Source organism: Equus asinus, chromosome 3 (assembly GCF_041296235.1).
Source record: "Equus asinus isolate D_3611 breed Donkey chromosome 3, EquAss-T2T_v2, whole genome shotgun sequence".
NCBI lineage: Eukaryota > Metazoa > Chordata > Mammalia > Perissodactyla > Equidae > Equus > Equus asinus.
Genome location: NC_091792.1, coordinates 78294407 through 78317114, shown reverse-complemented (window position 1 = coordinate 78317114; position 22708 = coordinate 78294407). Strand labels below are relative to the sequence as shown.

Below are 22708 nucleotides of genomic sequence, written 5' to 3'. Positions count from 1 at the left end.
GGCAAAGAAATAAGTTCTCAGAGTCAAAAGTTATGAGATGTCACATAATAAATATGTGAGGTAAGCCTTGCTTCATCCGCCTGGGATCAGGAGTAGCAACTTTTATTTTTGTAACTTAAGACAACAGAAGCACAAAAGCCAATAAAAAAAAGTAGAGCAGAATTAAACAGCCATGGGATCTGTCCACGTGATTCAACACCTCCAAAGGCAGGAAGCAAACAGAGATAGTAACTTACTATGGCAGTGGCCCGGCCGATCCCCTGAGCAGCAGCTGTCAGGACGATGACCTTCCCATCAAGTCGACCCATAACGGAACCTGCGGTTTAATCTACAGACACGTGTATTTAATGGCATGCACTGTAGACATGGTCCTATGCAGTAACATCTAGAATGAATGGTTCAATGTACTCCTTTAAGAACCTGAAGATGGCACCTCAGCACAAATATTCCCACCATGAGAATTCTCCAAGAGCGCCCACTCTAGATACCTAGCTTTGTACATCAAAACCATTTGGCACAGCCCACTCAACTGATACTCAGTAAGAGACAGACATTGGACTTGACCCACCTTTCGGTTTTTTGAGAACCCAATGCTGATCCAGAAGGGGTGGAGTCCTCCCCTCCCCATCCTCCCCGCTGTGCCCGCACGCACTGCTATGCCACTGGGCATGTCCTTCCTGCTTTCTGTCCTGTAAACTTCCGTTGGGTTTGCACCATCAATCATTTCTAGTTTGTTTATTTATATTCTTATTTTTGCAGGGGAAGATTCGCCCTAAGCTAACATTGAACCAGGAGGCTGAAGTGGAGTGCACCAAACTTTAACCACTAAGCCATCAGGGCTGGCTCTCATCTGTGGTTTTTCCTTGTCCCTTGGAAAGATTTCACCATCGGCCTCAGAAAGTCACTGAACAAAAGAACCGGAAAATCAAATCATGTCCAATACCCCCATTTTACAGATGAGGAAACTGATGTGGCCTGGTCCAGGTGAGAGAGACAGACGAAACGCAGGCCTCCCCATAACGCTGCCGATCCTCTTCTCAAGCTTAAGCCGGCGGGAGTTAACGCTTTAACAGCCACAGTCAGTCACTTCTGACAGGCAGGACTGAGACACTGTGACCGGGGGAAAGGTGGCATGCATCAGGTCTGACCAGTGCCGACTGCAGGGCGCGCGGAACGGCTAGTGCTGAGGTCGGGGTGGCGAGGAGTCAAACGATGATCAAATGAGGTGGTCTTCAAGGAGCCAGGCTCTCTCCCCCATCCTGCTGTTCTCAACGTGTGCCTCTGACCTCGCGCCAAGTCACAACATGGCTGCTATGTCCCAAGGCACCATATCCGCATCCGCGCCAAAAAACACCAAGGGAAGGAGCAAAAGCCAAAGGTCTTTCTACCCAAGAAGGAAGGCCTGCTCAGAACCCCGGTCCACGTTTCACCCGCCAGCCCTAGCAGCCGCGGGGGCCGGCATGTGGGGGCGCCGTCTTCCCCCCTCAGGATGGGAAAGGCAGGGAAACGAGCTGGGAGGGCGTTGAGCGAACGCACTCAAGCAGCACGCGCGCACACACACCGCGCCCGAGAAGGCGCAGGCGGCTTCTCCGGCCTGGGCCCCTAAGCCCTTTCCTCCCGAGCCCCACTCCGTGCTCCTCAGCCAGGCGCGGCTCCGCCCGCCGGGGGCGCTCACGCGGGCAGGCGTCAGGCAAGCGGGGGCGGGGGGCGTCAGGAAGGCGTGGGCGGACGCGCGGGGGGGGGTGTCAGGCAGGCGGGGGCGGGCGCGCCAGGGGGGCGGGGCGGGGGGGCGTCAGGCAGGCGGGGGCGGGCGCGCCCGGGGGGGGGCGGGGCGGGGTGGGGGTGGGGGGGCGTCGGGCAGGCGGGGGCGGGCGCGCCGGGGGGCGTCAGGCAGGCGGGGGCGGGCGCGCCGGGGGAGGCGGGGCGCGGGGCGAAGGCGTGGCCCGGTCTCGCGCGCTCCTTCCCGCGTCCCAGCCGGCGTCGCACCCGGGTCTCCCACCAGCCGGCCCAGCGGGCCTCGTGTCGCCCGGACCCCTGCCGTCCAGCCCTCGGCCGCCCGGGGCCCGCGGCGTCCACGCGCGGACAGGAGGCGGGCGTTCCAGGGGGTGCCCCGCCGTCCCCGCCCCTGCCCGGGCGCTCGCTCCCTCTGCTCCCAGCGCTGCCCCGAGCTGCCGGCGCCCGACTCCGGGACCAGCTCGCCGCTGCCGGAGGCGCTCCGACCGCGGCCGCCCTCGCCAGCCACCAAGAAGCCCAGCCACTCTGAGGCAACGAAATTTTCACTGGTTTTCCCCCTTCTTACACGAGAGGTTCATACTCACTTTAAACTTGGGGAGAGTTGAGATATTTTCAATATGTACTTTAGGAATGAGAGACTCCAGGAACCTTTACCCACCCCCAGTCCTGAGCGTGAGGATCAAACGCTGTGACTTGAGCCCGTGCGCCCCGCGGCTCTGGGCGCCGGGCTCCGGGCGGCCTCCCCGCCTTTCTGGGCCCGGAGTTTGGAGCCGAAGGTTTACTGTTAGGTCAACTGCACTGCCACGCTAAAACAGAGTTTTTGGGAAAATGAGTTGCAAACATGGCCTGAAATGGTAAATTCCAACATGAAAAGCAAACGTGATGGCTTTCTTACTGTAAACACTGGAATCAAAGTGTTAATTTTTCGTTATCAGAGGCAGAGCATTTTCGGGAATTCTGTCTTCATGAACCCGGAAGAAAAATGTTCACTGAAAAATCCTCTCTTCTTTGGTTATTTTGAAAAACTTAAGATACCAGACTTCCAAATGCACCCTAATCCTGATCTAACTGCTAAGATTTCCTGAAATAAGTAACGTGCAGAGCAAAGCAACACATAAAAATTAAACATTTCCTTTTCCCAGTCCATTTAAAGTTTCATTGAAAAAATACCAGGAAATCTTACTTTAGAGTAGCAGCAGGTGGATGGCGTCCTCCAGGTCACTGCGCGAGCGGCAAACGGAGACCGACCTTCGTGCAGACAAGTCAGGCGCTTAATGATGAATGCTGGGATGTGTAGTTCAGGTTTCTTCCGAGTTTGCTGGTTCTGTTTCCTTGAGTTTTTAAGGATTCGCACATTGGTATACTCAATGTGTGTACGTGCTGCCGTCTAGTGGAGCTCAGGTCGAACTGCTAACTCCGAGTAAACGGTGAAAAGCGGAAAAAGCCCCCGCAGCATGCTCAGGACTGGAAACCACTCCCTTGGCTTTGACCCCTCTCAGTCCCTGTCGTTTGTGTCTACTACGTGCCGTTCTGCGGTGTTCAAGATGGAATGAGGCAGAAGTCGCATGTGGAAGACGGCAGAGCCGCGAAACAGAAGGAGCCCAGGTCACTGAAGATACTAGAGCCTTCTCTCCTGGCCCTTGACATGATTGCTGAGAGGGCAGCACACGTTCTCTCGCGTTGAAGGTATGGTTGTGGTTCTCTTGTGACGCGCCGTCTCTTCTAACACTAATACACGCTTAGTGGCGGAATGCAGGCGTCCTGACTGCACTGGCGGTGGCGTCAGGGAGCAGGTTGAGCCTCAGTGGGAGTGTGGAGGCTTCAAGGAAAGAACATGCTGGGTAAGAGCAAAAAGCCAAGTCTGGCTGAAGAGAACAGAGACACAAGAAGGAAAAGAAAGGACTGGGTCACGTGAGCCCTCTACACTAGGCTTCGTAACTCCAACTTTCTCAGGCAGGTAACTGAGCAGAGTGAGTGTGTAGGTTGTTTGTGCACGTGCTGTTTAAGTGGGTTCACTCAGCACCCACCCAACTCACTTTCCCCTGCCTCCTACACTGTAAGGGTGATAAATAAATGACAAGCAGTAGGCTATATTGGAGGATATGAGGAAGCCATTTGGTTTGAAACTAATTTGACCTGACCTTGTTTTTCCAGAAAGGTCTGTTGAGCATGCATTGTACATCTGCTTTAAACGCTTACAATGTCCCAAAGATAAGAACAATGCCCTTAAAGATAAGGAGGTAGCTTCCCCCCACATCGGCATTTCCTTTAATATGCATCTCTCCCTAAACTAAGGATTAATTATGGACCTGCTGTGCTCACTGTGTGACCACCCACCTTGTGACCACTGACCTACTGACCTCTGACCTGCTGGGCCAGCAAAGCATCTCACGATAATTGTAAAAGGGATATTCCTGCCATATATGATGGATGCTCTTTGTTCCAAGACTGTGTATAACCACTCGGTACACCCCACTTCTTTGGTGCCCTTCCTTCCTTGGGGGAGGAAGGCCCCAGGCTAGTCCTCAGACCTGACTCATAATAAATTCACCCCAATTTTGATTTGTAGATTGATGTGGATTATTTGTGTCAAGGGGCTGAAAACAAAACTCTCAAATTGCCAGCTTCCTTTGCTGCTAGGGTTGGCCAATGAAATGTGGGCTGGAGTTTCTGAGGAGGCCTTTCTTCTTGGATAGAAAGGCCTTTGGCTTTTGCTCCTTCCTTTTTTTGGGGGGGGGGCGGTCCTGGAACGTGGATATGATGCCTTGGGACCTAGCAGCCATTTTGTGACTTGGTCTGAGGTCAGAGGCACACACTAAGGACAATAGGGAAGAAAAGGAACCTAGTTCCTTGAAGACAGGCTTAAGACAAAATCCCTAAAGTAACTCCTCTGGACTTCTTATGTGAGAAAAATAAACTTTAGTCACTTTTCAGGTTTTTTGTTCTTGGAGCTAAGTGTATCCGTAACAGTCACAGTGGTTAAGAACAGACTGTGGAGTCAGAAAGATGCAGGTAAGTCCCACATCTTTCCCTCACCAGCTAAGTGAGTAAGTTACCCAGCTGACCAAACCTGTTTCACATCTGTAAAATGAAGGTAGGCATAGCACCTACCTCAGGGATGTTGTGAGGAGGAAGGACTTGGCATGTACAATAGTTGTTACATTTGTACTTAAAAATGTGAATGATTATTAGAAATTCAATTATAATGGATGGTAAAAATTACCCTTAAAGATTTTTTAAAACCCTGCCCTAGTTTCTGCTTGTGTTCACATAAGGTCTTTGGTAAAACTGTCTCTCATTGCCCCACTGTAGCTTCTAACACTGGGTCTAATGACTGTAATCACACGCAGCTGTGCTCCTTGTGTTCCTAACAACATCTTTCCTTTCTTTTTTTTTTATGCTTTTTTTTTGGTGAGGAAGACTGGCCCTGAGTTAACATGTTACCAATCTTCCTTTTTTTTTTTTCCTCCCCAAAGCTCCAGTACATAGGTGTATATCCTAGTTGTAGGTCATTTTAGCTCTTCTATGTGAGACACTGCTACAGCATGGCTTGATGAGCGGTGGTAGGTCCACGCTCAGGATCTGAACCAGTGAGCCCCACGCCACCAAAGCAGAACATGCGAACTTAACCACTTGGCCATGGGGCCAGCGCCAATACCTTTCCTTTGACTTTTGAGGATTTTGGAATAGACTTTTTATGAATATGAGAGTTCCCTAATCAAGGCCAACTCAGGTACCTCTTTCTCGATGCAGCTGTCTTCAGCCTCCCTTTATTCACAGATCTTCAACAATTATGCTTACTCTACGACCGCCTAAGTCACATGGTATTGCAGATATTTGCTTACCCCCTGTATAGTCAGTGGACTAAATTTGTTTAAGGTTAGGGACCATATCTTTTTCACCCTTACATTGTGATCAGCTCATATTAAAAGTATGAGTTATTTGTTTTCCAGCTACAACATGAGTCCCACAAAGGCAGTGCCTTTCGGTGCCTAGACCAGTGATCAGCACACAGTAGAAGGTAGTTAAATATTTGAGTATGAATGGCAGGCTCTCAATAAGTTTCCTGAACATGATTCTGCTAGGCTCTCAAGAAAATGTTTCCTATGAACAATACTGTATTTTGTCTTCTCTGGTCCTGACTTGACTTTTCAGATTTTAGCGTCGTCTGACCATCTTACTGCTTTTTAACATTCTCGCAAGTTTCCATTGCTAACTTTCATCATTGTTCCTTCACAATCTTTCATCATGACACTGAAACTCAGGTCATAAGAGTTAAGCAACATTCTGAGGGAGACATCAGCAAGATGGAGGAATACAAAGTCCCAGCTCTTCTTCCCTGACAGAGACACTGTCTTAACAGCAATACATGGACCAAAGTATCTTTGTGAGAACTTCAGAAGCCAGGTAAGAAGTTGCAGTCCCCTGGGTAAGGGCAAAGCTAACAACTTCCACCCTGAAACTAGGCAGAAGAGCCCTTTCATTTTCCCTGCGACCACCTCTCCCCCAAGCCAGCACAGCTCACCCCTGCTTACAGCTCCTCCATCGTGAGGAGCAGGGGAAAGAAAAGAGAGGAAAATTCATTCACAGTTCCGTCTTTTTGGAGAGCTGCCTGAAGGACTGGTTTCTGTCTCACTTGACCCGAACTGCTGATGGAACTGGCATGGTCTGGCACCAGACAGAGCCTAGCGTGGCTCAGCACCATCAGGAGTAGGTGCCCAACTCGAAGCTTCATCCTCGGGAGGGAGGGAGGGAGGAGAGCAGAGCGTGTGTCTTATGTGCCAGCGTTTTGGAGGGCTGCCATTGGGACTGGTTTCTATCTCACCTGATTTGGGGTGCTGATGGGAGCTGACGTAATTTGGATGCCTGGGGGCCAATGAGAACAAAGGAGAGTGGGGTGGCTTCCTGATGCAGCACCAAAGAAGCTGCAGTACTACAGACAGATATTAGAGGGAGCAAGAGATTATGAGCTCCTGAAAAAGAAACTGGCAAACCTCTCTAATTGGCAAATCACACACACAAGCCTAGAGAGTCACATCTGCCCAAAAGCTTTCAGAGGGCCCACAGTCTATAACTGGGCTGACTGATGAAGGTCTTCCCCTGTATGAAGCAGCCCATAAAGACTGGAAGAGGTGGCTATTTTTCAAATGCATAAAAGTCAGCAAAAAAATCAAAAGGCACACAAAGAAACAGAGAAACACGATGCAATCAAAGAAACAAACTAAATCTCCAGAAACCAACTCCAAAGAAATGGTGACCTATGAACAAATACCTGACAAACACTTGAAAATAATAGTTTTAAGGAAGCTCAATGATCTACAAGAGAACACCAATAGACAGCTAAATGAAATCAGGAAAATGATGCACAAACAAAATGAGAATATTAAAGAGATGGAAACTATAAAAAAGGACCAAACAGAAATTCTGGAGCTGAAGAATACAAATAACTAAAATGAAAAATTCACAGAGGGGTTCAATAGCAGACTTGATCAAGCAGAAGAATCAATAAGTTGAAACCAGGTCATATGAAATTACTCAGTTAGAGAAGAAAAAAGAAAAAAGAATAAAGAAAAGTGAAGAGAGCCTAAGGTACTTATGGGACATCAGCAAGTGGACCAATATATGCATCATGGAACTTCCAGAAGGAAAGAGAAAGGGACAAAAGATTTATTTGAGGAAATAATGGCCAAAAACTTCCCAAATCTGAGGAATGAAAGATATCCAAATTCAAGAGTTAAGCAACATTCTACTAGACTGGATATCTGAAGACTGATCTTATATATATATATAATTTCTATTGAGTTCATAAGAGTTGACATCATTGTGAAATTTCAGTTGTACATTGTTTCTTGTCTGTCACCACGTAAGTGTTCTCCTTCACCCCCTATGCCCACCCCTCACCCCCCTTCCCCTGGTAACCACTGAACTGTTTTCTTTGTCCATGTGTTTGTTTATATTCCACATGTGAGTGAAATCATCTGGTGTTTGTCTTTTTCAGTCTTACTTCCCTTAGCATAATTCCCTCCAGGTCCTTCCATGTTGTTGCAAATGGGATGGATCCGTCTTCTTTTAATGGCTGAGTAGTATTCCATTGTATATATACCACATCATCTTTATCCAATCATTGGTCAATGGGCACTTGGGTTGCTTCCAGGTCTTGGCTATTGTGGATAGTGCTGCTATCAACACAGGGGTGCATATGTTCTTTGGATTATTGATTGCAAGTTGTTTAGGTAGATACCCAGTAATGGAATAACTGGATATGGTATTTCTATTTTTAGTTTTCTGAGGAACCTCCATCTTGTTTTCCATAGTGGCTATACCAGTTTGCAGTCCCACCAGCAGTGTATGAGGGTTCCCTTTTCTCCACACCCTCTCCAACTTTTGTTATTTTTAGTCTTAGTGATTATAGCCATTTAAACAGGTGTAAGGTGGTATCTTAGTGTAGTTTTGATTTGCATTTCCCTGATGATTAGTGATGTTGAACATCTTTTCATGTGTTTCTTGGCCATCTGTATATCTTCTTTGGAAAAATGTTCATATCCCCTGCTCATTTTTTGATTGTGCTGTCTTTTTGTTGTTCAGTTGTGTGAATTCCTTATATATTATGGAGATTAACTCCTTGTCAGATATATGATTTGCAAATATTTTCTCCCACTTGGTGGGCTTTTTGTTTTGATCCTAGTTTCTTTTGCCTTGCAGAAGCTCTTTAGTCTGATGAAGTCCCACTTATTTTTTTCTTCTGTTTCCCTTGTCTGAGAAGACCTGGTATTCAAAAAGATCCTTTTAAGTTTGATGTCAGTGAGTCTACTACCTCTATTTTCTTCTAGGAGTTTTATGGTTTCAGGACTTATCTTCAAGTCTTTGATCCATTTTATTTTTGTGTATGGCATGAGATAATGGTCTACTTTCATTCTTTTGCATGTGGCTGTCCAGTTTTCCCAACACCATTTGTTGAAAATACTTTCCTTTCTCCATTGTATGTTCCCAGCTCCTTTGTCAAAGATTAGCTGTCCATAGATGTGTGGTTTTCCTTCTGGGCTTTCAGTTCTGTTCCACTGATCTGTGTGTCTGTTTTTGTACCAGTACCATGTCATTTTGATCACTATGGCTTTGTAGTACACTTTGAAGTCAGGGATGGTGGTACCTCCAGCTTTGTTCTTTTTTCTCAGGATTGCTTTAGCAATTTGGCGTCTTTGGTTGCCCCATATGAATTTTAGGATTCTCTGTTCTGTTTCCATGAAGAATGTCATTGGGATTCTGATTGGGATTGCATTACATCTGTAGATTGCTTTGGGTAGTATGGACATTTTAACCGTGTTTATTCTTCCAATCCATGTGCGTGGAATCTCTTTCCATCTCTTTATGTCATCATCTATTTTTAAGACTGATTATATTTTTAATGGCCTTAAAGTCGTTTTATTACCCAGGTGAACATACCTACTACTTTGCAATACTCTTATTCAGTGGAGGAGTGAACATCGTAGAGAATCAACCTGCAGCTCTGTAATCATGTCTGGTTTGGGTGCAGAGGAGAAACCAAACTCCCAAGGGACAGGCCTGAGGGACAGCGTTATAGGAAGGCACAGTTTCACTTCACCCTAGTGAACCTGTGACAGTGTGTTAAGGTAAGGGAAATAACCAATTCATAGACTTTAACAGTGATGGCTATGATACAATTAATAATCTCTCCCTTTGAATAAGTCTTCTTACCAAAGAGCCAAGAATGCCTTGAAATCACTAACTCTGTTCTAAACCTTATGCAACTTGCTGTTTTATATGGTTTTTCAAAGTCATATGATATAAAAGTACTATCAGATACTCTCTAAAACCACAGTTCTTAACCTCTTATAGAGTAACAGACCTCTCAGAGAGTATGTTATAAGAAAGTAGGGACCCTAGTATCCTAGAAAACTGAATCCACACACAAAAGATAAAATTTCAGAGGTTTTACAGATTGTGTGAAGCCCATCCATAGATGCTTTATGTGTTGCGGGGAGCCCAGGTTTAGGAATTTTGTTAATTAAATGATGCTTTAATTTATGTATTATCTAAGTCACATGTGGATAACGAGATTAATGAAAATGTATACATTTTATGTATACACGGAAAGACTGGAAATTTCCTTCAATAACTTTATTCTTCACAAAATATATAAATAAATAAAACAATTCAACTTCTAAAGTATTACCACATTCAGGAAGAAGGCAGTCTATCACCATTCTAAATGACTGGAATGCCTCAATTTCTAATGGCAAAGTGCAAACTGAATTGAAATTAAGTTGGACTGTGACATCATTGCCAGGGATAGAAAAATAAAGTAACAAATACAGTCATTTCTAAATAAGGAACACTAGGCCCCTAGAAAAGTGACAGCAGAGTTTACTGAGTCTTGCACTCGGGCACAGCTTGTCCTGAGGAGGCGTGCCAAGGGCCTGGCTGAGGATCCACACTCTCTGCTCCAGCAGTTTGTTCTTCTGAGAAAAAAATGGAAAGCAAAAGTCATCTTATTAAAAAACACGTTTGGTTGCAACACAACATACAGCTTATATACAGTTTACCTTACAGCTGAGGTAATGTTTTCAAATTGATAACCCATTATGTTCTCCTGCTGTTCTTTAACATCTTTTAACAGCTTCCTCTAGCATGCTCCCAGGATGAAGTAAAAATTCCTCTCCACAACCCACAAAGTCCTGCGCATCTGGCTCTTCTCTCTCTGGCTTCACCGACTTCACCCAGAGGAACCTGTGTGCACTGCGCTCTGGCCACACGTGGTTTTCCAACCCTTCCCCTGGTTACGGTCTCTCCCAGCTGGGCCGACCCTGTTCCCTCTGCCTGAATCGCCTTCCCCTCCCCTCTTTGTTAAGCTAACTCACCTTAACCTGTTAGATCTCAGTCCCCTTCTTCAAGGAAGACTTCCTTATGTTCCTAAAACAACCTATTAAAAACTCATAGGCTTTTGAACTCTAGAACTGTACCTTTTTTGACTACTTGATCACCGTCTATACGCACTAGACTGTGAACTCCAGGAAGTCAGGGGCCATATCTGGTTTGGTTATCAATGTACCATCAGGGTGCAATATGTGACACATAGGTGGAGACCAAAAATTTCTGTTCATTGAATGAATATGTAAATGATATAAGTCTATGATCTGGCTTGTGTAAAATGAATATAATGCTACTGGAAATACTGGCCCATTGAATTGATAAGAAGGTCTTTTGCAGTAAAAGTAGTTATGTTTGTAGGATGGTGTCTCTCTGTGTCCTCGAGAGCTGCTTGTCTATCTGAGGGAAAAGTTGAAGGTTCAGGAGGCAGAATAAGACTTCCCTCGGGGTAAAAAGTGATTTCACTTCAGTGCTGTGCTTTGGAGAAACTTCTCACAGAGACAGCAAATGACATCTCTGCAGTGCAGCTTCTCCATGACATCTTCTCTTGTCTAAACTTGCCCTTTGGGGCCACAGGGGACAAATGAGTTCCAACCGTTATCCCCGATCCCCAAGTAACCAGTATATTTACCCACCTGGGCGGAGGCCTAGACTTGAGTTATCAAAATAGCGAACTGGGTGAGGTGCTGGGAAAGACTTTGATCGGCCATCAAAAAACCAAGATTTCGGTGAGTCCTTTGGCACAGGATCTTGTAAATTCTGTTCCTTGCATTGAGAAGGCGTATGCTGTCTCTCTTGAGAAGCTGGTCCGGTCGCTTTAGGAGACTTTGGAGAATTCTCACAAGTCACTTCTTTGTGAGCTTCTCTTTTAAGAGTTCTCTCCTTCCACATTTTGACCTCATTGGAAAGATGATGATTATTGCTTAAATGTGGGGAAAAATAAAAGAGACTGTAAGACTGCTCAATTCCAGAAATATATTCATATTTACATAAAATTTTTTTTCTTAATTGTGGTAAAATATATGTGACATATAATTTACCATTTTATCATATTTACATTTTAATTTCAACCTAATGCTTCCTAAGTTTGGATTATTTCCACAGTTCAGAAAATGAAATGAGGTCAATATAAATTGAAAAATTGTACTAAATCTCCGTGATCACAGAATCTTGAAAAGTATGATATTAGGTTTCAAATGAATCAGTGATGTCGTCCAGCATGGTTTATCTACTGATGCTCTGTGGCAATAATTTGATAAGTTAGTCTTCTGGATGGATGAATCTTTAATGTACCTTTGTTATTTTAAAAGATATATTACACTGTGCTTTTCTGGATTACTTATAGTGTTGCTTCCCACAGGAAATGCTGCCTGCATTTATTCACTCCTTCAGAGAAGCCTGGGAAGCAATCCTAGGCCCTGCTCTCCTTTCTTTGATCAGTCAGCCAAGTGTGTTGATACAACCTCACACTTTTGGGTTCCCCCCCATTCTGCTCTAGCAGCTAGAGACGCCGTATGAGCTCATTAGGCCCCAGCTTAAAATCCTCCAGTGGTGGTAATCCTCCCGTTACATTTAGGAGACCACCCCAGCTGCCTCAGAATGACCTGCAATGTGTAATCTGGACCAGTGGCCTCTGGCATCGCATCTTGCACTTACTCTGCCTCATTCTGTATGCTCTGGCCACACTGCATGTCTTTCTGTTCCACTTTCCTCTTTGACTCAAAGCCTGTGCACATGCTGTTCCCTCAGCCTAGAAGGCTTAGCCATCTCTCCTGTCATCAAGCCTAACTGCTACTCATTTTCAGATCTACTCTTACATATTAGTTTCTTGATCACCGCCCCTCCCCACATCTAGATAAGGTCTGATCCCTCTGTTGGACCCTTTCATAATGTCCTGTTTGCTTTTTTTGTTGTTTAATAGCCTCACACAGAACAGTAGCTATTTGCATATTTATTTAATGCCTATTTTTCTTCTATTGCATCATTAGTAAAGATTAGCACAAGATTCTAATCTTTGGTAGAAGCCAATTAATTAAATTTTTTACAACTGTTTATAAAGGTTAATGGGCTACAATAATGGACCTCAGGGATTCTCCTTTGAGTAAAGCCTCACTGACTTGGGCATATTTGTGGCATATTTAAGCTCCCCTCAAAGATCTTGGTTTACTTTTTGGTTCTTGGCTTAGTTAAAAACAGGCTTAGCTAAAATCAGTTGATGGGCCAGCCCTGTGGCCTAGTGGTTAAGTTCCGGGCACTCCACTTTGGCAGCCTGGGTTTGGTTCTCGAGTGTGGACCCACATCACTCTGTTAGTGGCCATGCTGTGCTGGCAGCCCACATACTAAAAATAGAGGAAGATTGGCATGTTAGCTCAGGGCGAATCTTCCTCAGGAAAAAAAAAAGGTCAGTTGATGGATAGCAAACCTCTGGAATGGTGCTACCATATTCTCATTCCTTTCAAAAAAGACACATTACATGAGCTCTAAAAATTACTTCCCCTATATGTGTGAGGGGTTGCCCACTGCAAAAAATATATATGCATGTGTAGGCATCATCCTCTCCCACACGTACCACCATAAGCATAATTCCTGTATCAGGTAAGCAGATCTTACCTTAACAGTTCATTCCTTTGCTTTGTTAACTGTTCATTTTGCTGCTTTAACTTAGAAATTTCCTTTTCTAGCCATATATATTCACTTTTCAAAATAAAAGCTTTTGTGAGTTGTACAATGCCGCTGCCACCCCCACAGGTTAAGGGTTTCCTTGAAGGCTGAGAATCAGTATGTTCTGATATCACTGTGGGAGGCAAACACACAGACAGGTGATAATTTTAATTATCTCCAAAGTTCACAATAAAGCAAACATTAGTAAGTTCAATAAATCACTATAAAAAACAAAACATCTCAGCACCATCTCCCTGAACGTCATCCTTGACTTCCTCCTCTTCCCTCACCTCCTATGCCAATTCCATCATGGATTCTAAGTATCTGCGGAACCCCTGCTTCTCTCCACCCACTACCTCCACCACCACCACCTGCTAGGATCACTCACGGTGACGGCAGCAGTCGGAGCTGCCCTTCACTGTCTACTCTCGACGCCAGTGGGGTCCCCTGGAGGGCTGCTTCCACCACACAGCGTGTGTGGGGTCCACCCCAAGGCAGTCAATGTGCTCCCAATACTCAACACGTATTTGTTAACTAAATAAACCTTAGACTGCTATTAAAGAATATACTATTCAGTATTTTACACCATATGTGTACAAGTAATGTAAAGAACTGTTTTGTAAATTTTAGGTAAAATTGCATAAAAGTGTGAGGTGCTTAGAAAGTGGAATGATCCACTGGGTCACTGACTGTTTACAAGGGAGGGGCAAGATGAGTGTGGGGAAGACACTCAATGTCCATTTCCTTTTGAATTATTCTGAATTCAGGTACAACACGTACCTGAAAGTCACAAATTAGAAGGAATCATCCTGACCCTTCTCTAACAACAAAAGTTCTATTTTTACCCCTTGAAGTTTTCCAGGTAGGAGCTGCAATTATCCTGCAATGGACACTAGGGCAGTTCAAACTAAACAAGCACCAGACAATGCGTGGACAATAATACACACAAACATCATCTTGCATTTGCCTGACATTTAGAATTTTCAGTGTGCTTTCACACACAACTTTTAGCCTGATCCTTACAAGTCTATATCCAATCTAGAAGGTCAGGCGTTCTCCTCATGATTTCACAGGCTGTTAAGTGAGGGCAGTCAGCTTAGAGAACTGTTCGTGACGTTATTTCGATGCTGGACCCACTACACAAAGCTGCCCCAAGTACTGTTCAGCATTCTCTCTTTTCAAATGAAACATAAGAGACAGAAATATGGGAAAAGATACAGTTTGAGGAATGTATATGCAGAAATTTGATGATTAGATTTGAAAACTGTATCTAAGATAAGTTTCAAAGAGTTTGCCAGTAAGCATCAAGTCTGTATTTTCAGTACCAACAACAAGTAGGATAATATTTACTGTATACTGACTATGTTTTTACAGTGCACATGGTTAAAATCTATTAAGATATGCTTGTGTTTTATTGGGAAGGGTACGTCTACCTTGACAGGTAAGTCATTCTTGTATACTACTGAAGGTATCTTCACTAATATGTAAAGATCTGATAGCGCACAGGTTACATTCATAGTTTTTAAGAATCTATAATGGATAAATAGTTGAGATTACAGGAAACTTAAGGAGGTATCACAGGATAAATATGATCTCAATGAATTCATTTTAAAAATAGTTCTTTATAAATTAGTGATTAACAGGTTTATTCTTGACTGTCATATATATAATAGCAGTCTTCAAAATGTGTAAGTATACTGAGAAGTAAGATGGAAAAAGATCTGGAAATATCAGCATTTTCTACTTACTTGAAGTATCTTGGGCCTGCTGATTTCGTCTAAGGTTTTCTCTCAATAGCCTTATAACTTCTTTTTGATGTTCTACAGTGGCTTTTGTACAAGTAATTCTATTAAGAATAACAACAGAAATATGTAAAAGGCCAGCAACTAATTTTTAATGGAAGAATAAACAGAACTGCTGTCAAGAATTTTCTGATAAGATACATCACATTGATATGATATGCATAAGCAGCAGTAGGTAAGCCCTCACGATACCCCCTGGTATCATGCACTTTATAGCCATAAATAACACCATCAAATTGGAAGTGTTCTGTTTGGCTGCAGGGGCAATTTTTTTTTAACATTGAGAAACCAATTCTTTTAAAATTTCTGAAAGCCCAATAGGTATTATTAACTGGATATTGAGCAAAATTACTTTCAGGGGCACCATAAAACAAATAATTGGGTTGTTATCATGAGGTCCTAGAAACCTCTTGAAGGTACAACAATTACCAAAGCGTAAAACCAAAAGCACCTTCTGTATACACTGTAAGGAAAGCACACTCGACTGCAGCTCTGATCTGAGGTGACAGTCAGAGGTCACAGTCTGCTCATTGCACCCAGGAGAAAAAGACATTCTGTTAATTATTTGCTTGAGTGTTAATTGGCAATGCTAAATTATGAGACTTTCTGCCTTTCTTAGAGACTGAAAGTATCTGCTGATTCTATTCTATATAAAATTGCTTTGCATTTATTTAAAAAAATTTTTTTCTTTTGAGGAAGATTAGCTAGCCCTGAGCTAACATCTGCCACCAATCCTCTTTTTGCTGAGGAGGACTGGCCCTGAGCTAACATCGGTGCCCATCTTCCTCTACTTTATATGTGGGATGCCTACCACAGCATGGCTTGACAGGTGATGTGTAGGTCCACACCTAGGATGGTGAACCCTGGGCCACCGAAGTGGAATGTGCAAACTTAACCACCGTGCCGCTGGGCTGGCCACTAAAATTGCCTTTTTAATGATGCTCCACTAAAACCAACAGTCCTATCAATAGAAGGCTGGTTAGAATGCATGAAGATTCAGAGTGCGACTTTTTGGGCAAAATTAGATATCATCATTAAACATTTATTAAACATTTACAGGAAGAATAAAAAGTGTGAGGAGTCAGAGGTGACATATTAATAAGTGGCAACATTATATTTCTAATTCAGTTTCCTTGACTCTCTGTTTAATGTTCTTTTCATTATGCTATACCACAAAGAACTTTAGGCATGCTATTGTATATGGTACTATACATAAATAAATCAATAAAAAGGGAATATGCTCTTGGGCACTAAGTACTACAATTTAAAAGGAAATAAAACCTTACACAAAAATACAATAGGAAGAACAAATGAAATTAAGAGAACCAACAGAAACCTTAGACAAACTGCTAAAAACACACACACGTTCTTAATATTCACTTTCAAACAAAAAAGGCCATTTTTAAGCTGTTCCTATATGATTGAACAAGAAGTATCCAACGACATAGTATGTCAGTAATTGATCAGAATTGTGCTTGTTTTCAAAACCTTTGCATACATAATGAGAATTTAATAACTTTAAAATCTGTAGATGTTTGTATTTATTTTATAAAAAGCAATAACAATATCTTAATATATTTTAAATTTATACAGTTTAGAAAGGAAGTTTAAGCTACTAAAGTCATATTCAATTAAGACAAAGACATACTCCTTTTCAAACTCCTTGGCATTTCTCATCTTCTCTAGGTCTATTTTCACCAGCTTTGTTTTGAGCTCTTCAATTTCTTCTTTATAGGGCTTAGCTCCTAAAGCAACTTTGTCCTAAAGGTTTTAGAGAAAAGAGAAATAAAGTAATTTTAGAGCAGTTTCAAAGACTTGTTAACTACCTAATATAGTAGGAACATTTTAAAACAGCAAACTCCAAACATATGAAAAGGAGGAAAGGCACAAATTTTAACCCTAAAATGAGTAACAAATAGATATTTGATGTGAAGTACATGTGAAGCTATTGGAAGCTAATGTGTAATTAGAAAACCTATGACTTCTATTTCTTAAAACAAATATTTTTCCCAATTAAAAAACAATATACTTAAACAAAATGAAACAGAAAGGTTGAAACGAATGAAATGGGTAGATAAAGGTAAATCAGGAAAATAAGACAAGAGATGAACAGTAATATAAATATCAAAGTAGAACTGAATTCAAGGCACAAAATATTATATAACATTATTGGGGATATTCTGTACTCAAGGTTGGTTCAATCTAGCCATACATCTACTTCGACTCAGAAAAAAAATCAGTCATATATACATACAAACATATACAAAAATCTTTTTTAATAAATAGGTTTAACTTTTTAGAGCAATTTTAGGTTTATAGACAAATTGAGCAGAGTACATAGAGTCCCGGTAATACCCGTGTCCTCCCCTAGTTTCTCCTATTATTAACATCTTAGTGTGGTATGATTGTTACAAATGATGAGCCAATATCGATACATTATTAACTGACGTTCACAGTTTACATTAGAGTCTATTGTTTGCATTGTATAGTCCATGGGTTTTGACAAATGTATGACACGTGTTCATCATCACTGTATCATGCAGAATAGTTTCACTGCCCTAAAAATCTCCTGTGCTCCACTTATCCATCCCTCCACCCTCCCCCAGAACCCTTAGTAATCATTGATCTTTTCCTGTTCGCCTAGTTTTGCCTCTTCCAGAATGTCATACAGTATGCAGTGTTTTTAGATGGGCTTTTTAAAATTAGCAATGTGCATTTAAGGTTCCTCCATGTCTTTTGTGGCTTGATGGCTCATTTCTTATTATTGCTGAATAAATCATTCATTTCTTTTATTGCTGTTACCACAGCCATACTATGGATTACTATTATATATTGAATACAAAAATAAACCCATCTAAATAGGGACCCAGAGAGCTCTTCATTCCTCTAGGCGTTACCCCCAGTGCCTATAAAAACATTTGCACACACACGTAGTTAGCAAAGACTAAAAAGATGCAAGCTTCCAAAGCTGAGATGCTCAGCTTAAGGAGGTTGCTGACTAGGTCAGATAAGCCCATTCTGGGAGGAGCCCAGTATTTGCTCAGTCATGGCACCAGTAAAATACCCTGGCTTTCTGGACCAGATGCTGATATCAGGGACTCCTTGAGCATATGACTGGCTGGAGTGGTGTCAGTTTTGTAAGAAACTGCCAAACTCTCTTCTAAAGTGGCTACTGTACCACTTGCATTCCCACCAGCAGTGAGCAAGAGCTCCTGGCCCCACTCCTTGCCAGTATTTAGTGTAGTCAGTGTTCCGGATTTTGGCCATTATATTTTGAGATACAGTGGATGTACAGTGGTATCTCATTGTTTTTTAATTTGCAATTTTCTAATGACATATGATGTGGAGCATCTTTTCATATGCTTATTTGCCATGTGTGTATCTTCTCTGGTGAAGTGTCTGTTCAGATCCATTGCCTATTTTTAAATCAGGCTGTTTGCTTTCTAATTATTGAGTTTTAAGAGTTCTTTGTATATTTTGGATAACAGTTCTTGATAGATATGTGTTTTGCAAAGATTTTCTTCCAGTCTGTGGCTTGTCTTTCATAGGGCAAACATTTTTAATTTAAATGAAGTCCAGTTTATCAATTTTTTTCCTTCATAGATTATGCTTTTGGTGTTGTATGTAAAAAAAGTCAATGCCAAACCCAAGGTCACCTCGATTTTCTCCTACGTTATCTTCTAGGCATTTTCTAGTTTTGTGTTTTAGATTTAGGTTACAATCAATTGAGTTAATTTTTGTGAAAGGTGTCCAGTTGTTCAGCACCGCTAGTTGATAAGACTATCCTTTTCCATTGAATTGCCTTTGCTCTTTTGTCAAAGATGAACTGACTATATTTGTGTGTATATATTTCTGGGCTCTCTATTTTGTTCCATTGATATACTTGTATACATTTTGATTTAAAAGTTCAAAGAACTCTAAAAATATTTATTCATTTATGACACCTAAAAGAAAATTTCAATATATTCTAAAAATGGAGAAATTGCAGTAATTTTTTTGCCACAATATAATGAAATAAATTAGTCATATATAACAGTTTTAAAACAATTCTTGAGTAAAAGAAATTGAAATTGGAAATACTCTCTTAGAAATGAAAGACAGTGAGAATTCCTTATTTCAAACACACGACGTGTGCCCAAGCTGCACTCAGAAGCGCTGACAGCCTTAAACATCCTCTAGCCGCCTGAGGAGTCTGAGCGCCTGTGTTCTCAGTGAACAGCACCTGCTCATCCTATTTTAGATGGAGTCTGCTGAGAAACTTTCTTTGCTCTACCAGAAAAAGAATTCCTTTGAGATTCTGATTTGAATTACATTAACTTTAGAAATTAATTTGGGAAAAACTGATGGTTGTACAGTATTTAGGTTACAACCTAGGAAATGGCATATTTCTTATTTTAAACCACATGCTCTCCTATATTTCCTTTTAGAGTTTTGTTGTTCTTTTCATATATGTTGTCTCATTTTTTGTTAAGGTTAGTCACTTGAGCATTTTATATTTTGTGCCAGTTATAAATAAGATCTTTTTTTCCCACTGTGCAGGATGTCCCTAAAGTACTAGCACAGTTTGAATTTTTAACAAATTTACTGCTACTTGATATAAATAATTTGTAAAGATACAACAGAGGAAATGTATCAAGATTTAAACAAAACTGTTAATGAGTCATTTGTTCAAATTACTTTCTTCTATATTCACTTAATAAACCCTACATTATATTGGACAGCTATATCCAGGTGAATTAAAATAGTGGTGAATAGGTTAAAAGTTAATATCTTTGCATTTTACTATGCCAAATCTCGAGTTAAATATACTGTTGCATTTTATAGAATATTTATATAAAATACAGAAACAGATTCTTAAAAATTCAAACTGTATAAAGATTTTATGGATACCCTATACTTTGCTTTCTTTCCTCATGGATGCTGTACAATGGCATACTCTATTATATTATCTAAATGGTTACTTTTAGTATGCAGGAAAGATATTCCTCTCTCCATAGACACCTGTACCAATCTATACTGAGTGTGGAGAAATTTGTCGCTTACTCCCTCTTTCTTGAAACACTAGCTTCACTTATATGAAGAAACTGGAACCACTCTGTTGCCCAGACCCCCTTTTCTTTTTCACTCACTGGCTGCTCCATCTCAGTATCATTTGGTTACTCCACATCTCCTCTCCATTATGCTTATGCCCTCATCCAGTCTCATGATTTTTATATGCTGATGATTCCCCAAACTTAAACCTCTCGCCTATATCTTGCTCAGACTCAGATATTCAATTGCCTAAGTCATATCTCAACTTGGGTGTCCCCAGTGGGCATTTCCAATTCAGCATGTCCAAAACTGAACTTTCCTGGTTTCAAACTTCCTCTTCTGGCAGTCTTTCCCATTTCCGTATGTAGCAACTCTATCTTCTTGGCTGCTCAGGCCAAAAACTTTGGAATCATCTCTGACTCCAAGAAATACGAGAGGTACGTGTTTGGCTTTCTCTTTGATAAATTGAATCTAAATATTTTGCAAAAAAAAAGAAATATGAGAGGAAGAGACATGTGCCACTTCTGGGCCAGAGCCTTTATGAGTACAGATTTTAAGACAATTTTTAGCTTCTCCATCTTGTCCCTTTTCTGTGAGCCTGAGCACGGACAGCTTACAACTGGGCTTTAACCATGCAGATGAAAACAGCACCAAGGAAGTGCTGGAGAAACAAGATGGGAGAAACGGGGGCCTCTGAATGACCATGTGGAAAGGAGCCACTTGCCAAGCTGGAACCCACACTTTTACGTGTGAAATAAGCTTCTGTTTTGTTTGAGCCATTGCATTTTGTGGTTCCCTTTGTTGTAGGAGCTGGCACGTCACTAACAAACACGCCTTCCTGGATTCTATTTTCAAAGGGCAGCCTTTAAAAATTTAAGTCAGACTATATCATTTTGCCAAAATCCTCTGATGACTTCCCATCTCATCCAGAATAAAACCCAAAGTGCTTACAAATAGCTTTCAAGATGCTTTATGATTTGGCTCTCTGCTACTTCTCACCTATTTCCCCTTCTATCCTTGCCCACGCTGCTCAGGAGACGCTGGCTTTCTTGCTGTTTCCTTGAATACATCTCAACTACTTCTGTGTTGCGGCCTTCGCATTTGCTACTTCTTTTGCCTAGAAGGCCCTTCCCTACCAGACAGCTCACACCATCACTTCGTCATCTTAATTGTGCGGCTCTCCTCAACTCCCCTTACAAAATCACACTCCTACTCACACCCACTCTCACCCTGCACCTATATACCTCTGTCTGGCTTAATATTTTTCCATTGCACTTCTCACCGTTTAACAAACATATATACTTGTTTATTTTCTGACTTCATGAAGCAGAATGTAAGCCTCTTCAAGGAGGCTTTATTTTTTTTCCATTGCAGTACACATGGCATCTAGAACAATGACCAACACATAGTAGGTATTCAACAAATACTTGTTGAATGAATAAAAATGTGATCATTTAGTTATTTGAAGTATTAAAAAATTACTCTCAAAGATTTTAAAGCTTTACAGTTGATTTTCTTGGTTTTTAGCTATACTAACAATTTCTAAAAACAAAAATTAAGATTATTTTCTCTTGCCTCTCTGTTTCATGTCTCATTGAAATAACCAGAATTTTTAGAACAATGTTAAATAATGAAAAGAGTAGGCATTCTTGGCTTGTTTCTAATTTTGGAATGAAGAGAAGAGATACTGGAGCAGGAACAGTGAACAAAATGCCTATTAGGATCCGACCCAAGTAGCAGAAGAGTGAGAAGTAGCTGTGGCTCAGACGAGGAAGGAAGGCTGTGATGAAGGAGGGTGCGACTTGTGTAACAGCATTCAAGCTCAAAAACATTTCAACTCTGCTCTTTCTAGAGAAAACAGGTTAGATTAAGCCCATAGGCTACCAGGTGGGACTCAATAACAGGGGATTAAGTAGAAAAAAATATAATTTTAAAATGTACTTATCTAACAGAGTATTAAATATTTAGATAAGAAGCATATTTTTTTGAAAAATAAAAAGAAAGTCTCAACAAGAAAAAAACCAACAACTCAATTAAAAAGTGGGCAAAAGATCTGAACAGAGATTTCTGCAAAAAAGATATATGGATGGCCAACAGGCTCATGAAAAGATGTTCAACATCATTAGCTATCAGGGAAATGCAAATCAAAACTACAATGAGATATCACCTCCCTCTGGTCAGAATGGCTATAATTAACAAGACAGGAAACAACAAGTGTTGGAGAGGATGTGGAGAGAAAGGAACCCTCAAACATTGCTGGTGGGAGTGCAAAGTGGTGAAGCCACTATGGAAAACAGTATGGAGACGCCTCAGAAAATTAAGAATAGATCTACCATATGATCCAGCTATCCCACTGCTGGGTATTTATCCAAAGAACTTGAAAACACAAAGGCATAAAAGATATATGCACCCCTATGTTCATCACATCATTATTCACAATAGCCAAGGCTTGTAAACAACCTAGGTGCCCATCAAGGGACGAATGGAAGATGTGGTATATATACACAATGGAATACTACTCAGCCATAAGAAATGATGAAATCTGGCCATTTGTGACAACATAGATGGACCTTGAGGGTATTATGCTAAGTGAA

At 41.6% G+C, this 22708-nt stretch overlaps 1 protein-coding gene, 1 long non-coding RNA gene and 1 pseudogene across 7 annotated transcripts in view; 1 reads left to right on the top strand and 2 right to left on the bottom strand.

Annotated features, from left to right (window-relative positions):
• Window positions 1–3515, bottom strand: part of LOC139044928 (dehydrogenase/reductase SDR family member 6-like) — a 30154-nt gene extending 26639 nt beyond the window's left edge. For 2 of the 6 annotated variants that reach the window (XM_070506507.1, XM_070506504.1), the window contains exons 1-2: window positions 2918–3515; window positions 237–328 (exon numbers count right to left, since the gene is read on the bottom strand). The gene's annotated coding sequence lies outside the window, so the exon portion shown is untranslated. Of the gene's footprint in view, window positions 1–236; window positions 329–568; window positions 1670–2917 lie in introns of those variants that run through there. The other 4 variants (XM_070506508.1, XM_070506506.1, XM_070506505.1 and 1 more) reach the window with 4 other exon arrangements.
• On the top strand, window positions 3134–10978 carry LOC123284056 (uncharacterized). The gene is made up of 3 exons (XR_011502419.1): window positions 3134–3420; window positions 9165–9362; window positions 10370–10978. It is a non-coding gene; the product is annotated as an uncharacterized lncRNA (long non-coding RNA).
• LOC139044926 (centromere-associated protein E-like) overlaps window positions 9856–22708 on the bottom strand; it is an 84454-nt pseudogene continuing 71601 nt past the window's right edge.